Raw genomic sequence first — 9,227 nt, forward strand, 5'->3', positions numbered from 1 at the left:
CTGACCAGAAAATATCTACATCTGACCGACACACCAAGTCTGCTCCTAGGGACCCTTGGGCTAACCTCCTTACTTTAAATCTTCTTAAAGAAGACTCAGAAACCAGAAAAGAGAGGAAAAATGCTCATCCCAAAGGACTGATTGTAACTCTGAACTGGGAAATTAAAATTGTCAGAGGGGCAATTCCAGAGAATTGTCGATTAAACAGGCAGGGGGACAACACAAAGAAGTCAAAGAAAAAAAAGATCAAATTCAAAATGCAAAGAGCAAAAATCGGAAGCCAATAACACAGATAAAACAGAAATGTTAATATAAGAGGGAATGATGCTGATTGTAAAACTCTGTTGGAAATCATCATTAGTTTTACGTCAGCCCACAATCAAGGTGTTGTCTTTGACACTAGCATGCACTACTATCCAAGGCATGTTTTTTCCATCATAATCTTAAAAGTAGTTTTGAAAGTTTCCATCTTAATCCTAGAAGTACTTTTTCATCAGTTACAGTAAGTGATTATTTGAATAAAAATTTTATTCCAGATAAGTATCAGTCAGGTTTTAGATGAAGTCATAGTACTGAAACAGTTCTAGTGAGATTAGTAAATGATCTGCGAATGGAAGCAGATGCAAATAAAATAACTGTACTTGTTCTGTTAGTCTTGAGTGCAGCAATTGATACTGCAGATTTGATATTTGATACTGTAGATCATGGTATTCTTATAAACCGCCTTAGCCAGTGGGTAGGGCTTTTGGGTGCTGCCTTATGCTAGTTTAAATTATAACCAGGAGGAAATTCTTTGTCAGTTATGGAAGTTGTGCATCAAAAATACACAATATTCTATGTGATGCGCCTCAGGGATCAATTTTATTATTTCCATTCTGCATGCTTCTGTTAGGCCATATAATTTCAAAGTGTAATGTACATTACTATAGCTATGCCAATGACGCACAGCTCTGTTTATCCATTGTGCCTGATGACCCAGAGGCTCTAAACCCTTTAATCCAGTGGCCTTACTAATATAACAGAATGGGTGAGAATGAATTTCCTTAAACTAAATAAGGAAAAAAACAGAACTGTTAGTTATGGGCAACAATAAACAAAGTGAGATTCTTAGACATTATCATCTGGCCCTACAAATCAAACCAGAGATTAAGAATTTAGGTGTTATTATTGACTCTCACCTTAATTTCAGATCACATATTAATAATATTACCAAGTCTGCTTTCTTCCATCTAAGGAACACTGCAATGGTGCAATCTCTTATAACATTTAAAGATGCTGAAAAATTCATACATGCATTTGTATTTAGCTGACTAGATTACTCCAATGCTCTCCTATCAGGACTACCCAAGAAGGACATAAATCGGCTAAAACATGTCCAGAATGCAGCAGCAAGAATTTTAACCAAAAGGAAAGAATATGAGCATGTATCCCCAATATTAATATCTTTACACTGGCTGCCAGTGTCTTTTAGAATCGATTTTAAATTACTTCTTCTTGTATATAAGGCTTTAAACAATCTTGCCCCCTCCTACATCTCAGAATGCCTGTTTCTTTATGTACCAAATTGCAATCTTAGATCTGCTAATTCAGGTTTGCTTGTTATTCCAAGATCAAAGCATGAAAGAACTGGTGAGGCAGCTTTCTGTTCTTGTGCACCTAAAATTTGGAATAATTTACTACTAGAAATACACCAGGCTAAATCTGTGGAACATTTCAAACAACTTCTAAAAACCCTTTTGTTAATTTGGCTTTCCAGTAATCTTAATACATAATTCGCCAGCCTCCTCACTCACTCACTCACTCACTCACTCACTCACTCACTCACTCACGTCCGTCCGAAGCCGAATGCGCAGTCACCTTCTGCGCAGCTGCCTGAAAAACCTTAGGAGACTGAGATCGCGGCAGGCGGCGGATTTACCGCCGCAAAAATTCAAAGAGAAAGGCGACTTCAATTAGAGCTCTAGAGGCCTGAAAGGCGATTTCGACAACAGCTCAAGGCCTAATTCAATTCATTCAATACACCTACTGTATATCAGGTTTGTGGTGCTTATACTTATTACTGTTCCACTCGTGCCTGTTTCATCATACGTTGTCGAAACGGGCTCTTTGTCTAGTTATATTATAATATAGTGATCTAAATTATAAGTTTAGCTCTTTGGTGTGTTAATAAGTACGCAGCGTTAATCCACTGATTATTTTTTTTAATGTTTTCTGTCTCCCATCCTGTGTGGTGGTGCTATGCGCCACCCACACCTGCTCCAAGCGCTCTTTTCTGCAGTCACCTGAGGTACTGGAAGAAACTAAGAGGGCTTGAAAACCTTTATTGAAGACTATCAACTGTGCCCAGTGGAGGGCGGGCAACCAGCTGGCCTTCTGTAGGTCATTCTGACTTTCATGGTGCAGAAACTGATTACCACCAGACCTACTATTTGATTTGCTGGTTTCAGTTTTCCGACTGTGGCCCTCCAGAGGTTTATTTTTCTCCAACGTAGGTGTTTTTTTATTATCCTATCCTCCATGTCAGCTGATCAAACATTCACTTTCAGGAATTGAGAACTTCCTCTACATCCTAAATTTACTGAAACTGCAATGGACTGTTTTATTTGCTTTTGTATCTTTTCATTAACTTTAATAATATCAAACTGTTTTTACTAAATGGGTTGTCTAGGTAAAATGTAGATACATACTATATATATTTATTTTTATATACTGTATATTAGTTAGCCCTGGTTGTTCTATTGTCAACCTTAATGGATCTAAGTGTTTTAATTAGAAAACCTTTTTTTTGCACTTTAGTGGTTAAATTTTGCTTAACAATACCGGGTTGATTGTGTATTTAGTATACTTACATTTATTAGAAATTCTCATAGTGTTAATTAATGATAATAATCCAAGCAAATGTGGTACTGTATATCTTTGTTTTTGTTGATTAATCTATTGAAAGCACCTTGAGTTGCATGTAATTGTATGATAAGATGCTATATAAATAAAGTTATTATTATTATTATTATTATTATTAACATTGTAAAATTAAGGCATTTTCTAAATAAGCAGGACACAGAGAAATTATTTCATTTTTTTCTAGAAGGATTGACTACTACCATATGTTATTCACTGGCTTTTCAAGTCGTTCTTTAAACAGCATTCAGTTGATTCAAAATGCTGCTGCAAGAATTATTACAAGAACCAGAAATTACAAACACATCCAGGTAACTCCAGTTCTCAAGTCCTTACACTGGCTCCCAGTTACATTTAGGGCAGATTTCAAAATCCTCCTTAACATATAAAGCCTTAAATGGTCAAGGTCCTGTTTACTTATCTGAACTTAGCATTACTCACAAACCAGAGTGTAGATTAAGATCTCAAAATTGCCAGCCTGTTTATGATTCCAAGGATTAACAAAATAACTGTGGGAGGCCAGGCTTTTAGTTACAGGCCCCCAATCTGTGGAATGGTCTGCCTAATAATATAAGAGACACCCCTTCAGTCTCAGCTATTAAATCCAGGCTACTTTAGTCTAGCATACCCTGACTAGAGCTGCTGCCTTCCCTGACTAGTAGCTGTGTGTACTGCATCTCTGTTGTTAATCATTAGTACTGAAATATAAATAATACAATATTTATATACTGCTACAAACAATCCCCTATTCTGTTTCTCTTCTCGCTATCCTTATGTGACACTTAGTGCCACTGCTCTACGGCCAAATTGTTTAGCTGCCATGGAAAACTCATCTCGGATAAAGGAACACTGGAATCATCGGGTAGATGGGTTCTTTCATCAGACTGGCCAGCACAGCACTGACTCAGCTGTAGAATGGCCAGAAGAGGGGAAGGTGGTTTGTTGACCGAGGTTTCCAGAACTCTGACTGTGTCTGGTTTGTCTGGCTCCTTTTCTACAGTCTGGTTGTGGTTCTACAATTAACCAATGGACAGATATTGTTGTTTTTGGTTTATGTTAATCAGCTTCTACTTTGCTTCTGATGTATTTTTGTTAGACAGACAGCACCAATTGGGATACACATCTCACATTTCAGGGTGCACGTCCCAGCATGCAAGAGAGCTCAAATGTATTTATGGGATGTTTGTTGAGAGAAAGAGATGCATGTACTAGTTATTTCCATATAGAGATGTAGTAATTTGCAATAACTAAGAATCCACAGTATCCTGAATCAGTAAGAGAGTGTGCGTTTAATGACCAGAAGTAAGTTCACTTGTACTTAACTTGCATTACCTATTTGTTATACAGTTAAGATGTAATGTTGTTTAAAGTGTTCTGTTTGGTGTTTACGTATTAAGAATGTTTGTTATTTACATGTAGTAATAATTATTTCAATAAGAATTTTATTTCAGTACATTAGTATAACACCCCGTGACCCTGTGCTCGGATTCAGCGATTTGGAAAATGGATGGATTAGTATAACACTAAGTTTTTGATACTTATTGATAAATTTTATTGCTTTGAATTTTATACTGCCAACAAGTTAGTACCTAGACTAATTTGAGAGTAATACTGACATCTAGTGGACTTTTGTGTAATTTACTAATGAGTTTGCTGTGTCCTTTATTGTAGACACACACACACAACTATTCAAATACATGTATGCTTCTTTATATATCCTCAAATACCTCAGCCATAATTTCTTTCTGAGCTGCTATGTGGAATCCTCTGAATCCTTCACCAGTGTTCTAACAGGAGTGAACACTACATGTCCAGGACTTAGATTACACAGTCCTCAATTTTTACAATTTTATCAAATTTGTATCTTCATATCTGATAGTTCTGTATTTAGTGAGTGGTGTGATCTATTCTTGCATTTTGCCTTGAGAATTGTTGTGGCACTCATGCTACCTGCACTTGGTGAGGAGCGCTGTGCAAAAACAAAGTAGTACTGTACTGATGGATTGTATCTCTGAGGGGTCCATGATAGATTGGCCATCTATTACTTGTGTTCTAGAATCCATTGAATCATTACAGACGGACTTGGACAGCATACAGGTGTGGGCAGATCTGTGGCAAATTAAATTTAATGTCAGGAAATGTAAAGTATTACACATAGGAAGTCAAAATATTAGGTTTGAATACACAATGGGTGGTCGGAAAATCGGGAGTACACCTTATGAGAAGGATTTAGGAGTCGTAGTGGACTCAACATTATCAACTGCCAGACAGCATTCAGAAGCTGTTAAGAAATACCGAGCTGGTTGAGTTTACAGGTGATACTAAGCCTTTGTGGACTGACAGGTAATACAGAATCTGTTACATCTTTACAGAGGGTCTTGGACAGCTTATAGGCTTGCGCAGATTTGCAGGTGATGACTGTTAAAGTCAGTAAATGTAAATTGTTACACGTAGGAAGTAAAGATGCTAGGGCTGAATACACAATGGGTGGTCTGAAACTTGAAAGCATCCCTTATGAGAAGAACCTAGGAGTCATAGTGGACTTGTCAGTACCAGCCTCCAGACAGTGTTCAGAAGCCATTAAGAAGGCTAACAAGAATGTCAGGTTATACAGCACAATTGTGTGGGGTTCAAGTCCAAGGAGGTTCTGCTCAAGCTTTATAATGCACTGGTGAGACCTCATCTAGAGTACTATGTGCAGTTGTGGTCTCCAGGCTACAAAAAGGACATTGCAGCAATGGAAATACTCCAGAGAAGAGTGACTGACTAGGCTGATTCCAGAACTGCAGGGTATGAGTTATGAGCAAAGAGTAAAAGAGCTAAGCCTTTTCAGTTTAAGCAAAGGAAGATTAAGAGGAGACATGACTGAAGTGTTTACAGTTATGAAGGGAATTAGTACAGTGGACTGTGACTTTAAAATGAGTTCATCAAGAACACGAGCACACAATTGAAAAGTTGTTAAGGGTAAATTTTACACAAACATTAGGAGGTTTTTCTTTACACACTGCACCATATGCACATTGAATAAAGTACGAGGTAGTGTGGTAGACAGTAGGGACCTTCAAAACTCGACTTGATGTTATTTTGGAATTTTTAAGTGAATATAACTGGCGAGTTTTGTTGGGCTGAATGGCCTGTTCTTATTCAGATTGTTCTGTTATCTGACGCTGCGGTGTCAGATGCCTGTACTATTCAAGTTTGACAACCTGTTTAAGAACTTCATTACTTGTGAAACAGTCCATGACAGTAATAATTAGCATAAGAACTTCTGCACAGTGACTTTGAAAGTGGTGTAGTACTGGGCAAAGACTGACTGGGCGATGAGCTACATCATTGACAGAGGTGCTGGGAACAAGGCCAAGGAATGGCAGATGAAGACATGGATGAAAGTGGTGGGGCTCAGTTGAGATAAATCGCTCATGCTCCTAAAGATGTGCAAGAACTGTTGAAGGAGATAAAATGGAATCAGGGGAGCAGTCACTGAGTCTTGGTAATAACAGAAAATGGCCATGATGGTTTTGAGATGGTTTTGTGCAATAGATGAACTTCAAAGGAAAGGGCACATCACTTGTGCCATCCATTGCATACAGGAATCAGCTTGTCCAGTACTTGTTGAAATGCCTTCATTTGCCAGAGCTTGGAAATAAATGGTCTGCTGCAAGCTTCTAAGGATCACTGAGAGGGTCTCATATGCTGTAAATGGAGTGTTTCAATTATGTTTTGCCCCCCAGCTCTTCAGCTCTTCTGCACAGGTGTAATTGTCCAGGCTTTTTTCTATTTTGCTGACTTGCCACGCTGTTCTAAAGAACATTCCTTTGCTGCACGCCAACCCACATTCTCACGAACACTGGGCTCAACAAACCTAAATCTGTTACTTGATATTAAATGTTCAATTAGCGTGCGGGTTGACAGACTTAGCGCACCAACCACAAAACACACCTTTGTGGCACCGCTCCATGGCATAGCACAACACAGAAAAATGAGAGATCAGACAAGTTACAAGGCGGCTTTATCGTTTCATTGTTTTTTCTTTTCCTTTTTCCTTTAGGTAATAATCCCTGCGATCTGGTTTCTTCTCTTGGTCTAAAGCAGTGCATGTTAGGAAAAGTGTGACCAGTGGCCAGCAATACACAGTCGCCACAAATCTGCATGGTATGAAGCAAGTCTACTCAGCTGATGGGCTGTTCATGGGAAACCCAAGGGTCTTATTGGACACTTTTCTGCTCTTCCTTTATGATAGAGTTACTAGGACCTGGACATAAAGTTAAAATCACTGATTTATGAGAGTGTGCATGCAAGGGTATTTATATCAAATTATAAATGCCCTGGGATTACAATCACTGCTATTCATTTCTCTACCCTTATGACCTTGTGGTGGTGCTGGTGGCATGGAAGGTAAAGAAGACCTAAGAAAAAAGAGCAGGACAGGCGGTGAAAGAGTTAAATAAGAACAAGACATCCATGATTCCATATGCAATTAGTCCATCACAACACTAGGCTTCCAGTGTTCATAGGGTGACCATTCAAAAACATATGTATAGTGGCCCTCAGTTGGGAAAAACTAGCAACACATCCCAATATGTGTTTTGTAGTTCATTATCCTTTCTGCAGGGGACAGAAAAAGAACAATGAAGACATTTAATTGTGAGACTTAAATGAACTCCATGAACAATATTTAAATATTTGTAACACTTTTAAAATGTTAATATTAATAATGACAACGGTATTATTAAGAATTTAATTAATTGCTGCAGTTATCTTCTACTCCCAGAAGGTTTTATTTTCTGTGTTGACATAGTGCATGACATGTCAAGTTCATCTTTTTCATCAGTTTCTTTCCATTTTTCTTGACGTGGGCTGCAGTAGCAATGCTCTGTGGTAGGCTGACTAGGCCACCCGATCTTCAGCAATGTCTTCCAACATCTCCTTGGAAATTCCCAGACACTCGAAGCCTAACTGAGAGATACACTCCCTCCAGTGAGTCCTGGGTAAGCCCCTTGGTCTTCTTCTAGTGAGCCCTGCCTTGCACATCTGCCATGCAACATGCCAAGCAGACTTTTTAACTGCAGATTAAAACCAACTCAACGGTCTGCTGTTTATATGAAGAAGCAATTCTTCTACTCTGGGGTCCTCCTGCATCGCCAAGCTCCTCACCCTGTCATGCCCAGTGAGCTCAGCACAGGAACCTTATTTTAGTTGCTTGTATTGACCACTTTATTCTTTCATTCTCTACCCAGAGCTCATGAACATTGGCAAAGATGGGAATGTAGAATGACAGGTAAATTAAAATAATAATTTAAGGGTTAATCCAATGTCACCTCCACTTTCACTTATCATCCAGGCCCAAGCACCTGAGAAAGCTGCTAAACCCATAACCGCAGGTCACTCTTTTACCCTCCAATGTGTTCCGTGTCTGTCTTCTTCCAGTGGGCCATGCCTTGTATATCTTCCATAGACGGTGCCCCAAGGACATAATGACTACAGACCAAAACCACCTTCATTTGTTCTTCGTGATCCAAAGAAGCAGCACTTCAAAACTGATGTCCTCTTGTTTTGCCAAGCTGCCTACCCGGTTAGCCATTAAATCAGGCAGAAGCCCCAGAAAATGAAGTTTAGGGAGAACTGAGAACAACATCTAGTTAACAAATTTGGAACAATCACAGTGCTCTGAAAACAAACTGTTTTTATCCACAATGATATTCACATTTTGAAAAACGCTTGGCAGGAAAATTTGCTTTCAGTGAAATGTGCCAACACAAATACAAAGTGCGTTAGACAAAGCAAGCTGTGGAGCTCACTAGATTAGGATATGGTGACCAGCGCAGCTACGACTTGTTTTATGTTAAGTCTAAGCATTTTCTCATCTTTAGTCTGTCATTAGCTGTTTGAAGGTGACTAAATAGCTGTGCTGCACTGTTTTATTTATTTCTAAATGTTCTGCTTATAATGTTTTTGCCTTTTTGGAGAACTAAATTTTTTGTGTCTGGCTTAGGTTTCTGTCATGAAGCAGATGCTGTCGTTGGATTAGACAGATTCGGGCAAGAATGAATGGACGGATGGGAAACATCATATATTAAAAATTGAATATGCTTGGTCTGGTAGTCATTTTTGCAAGTCTAGAATGTGCTTCTACACTGTGATGTAAATCTAAAATTGTGATCGGTGGCAATTTTAAATCATGACGATCACCAAAGATTGGGTCTCAAAAACACTAAGACTGGCAAGATTGGGTCTCAGAATGATTTTCAATAATTAGTAATATGACCGAATGTAATACACCATTTAAAAGTACATGATTAAGCTCTCTGCATGATTTTTGTTAATTTCCA

This window comes from Erpetoichthys calabaricus, chromosome 11 (genome assembly GCF_900747795.2).
Source record: "Erpetoichthys calabaricus chromosome 11, fErpCal1.3, whole genome shotgun sequence".
Taxonomy (NCBI): domain Eukaryota; kingdom Metazoa; phylum Chordata; class Cladistia; order Polypteriformes; family Polypteridae; genus Erpetoichthys; species Erpetoichthys calabaricus.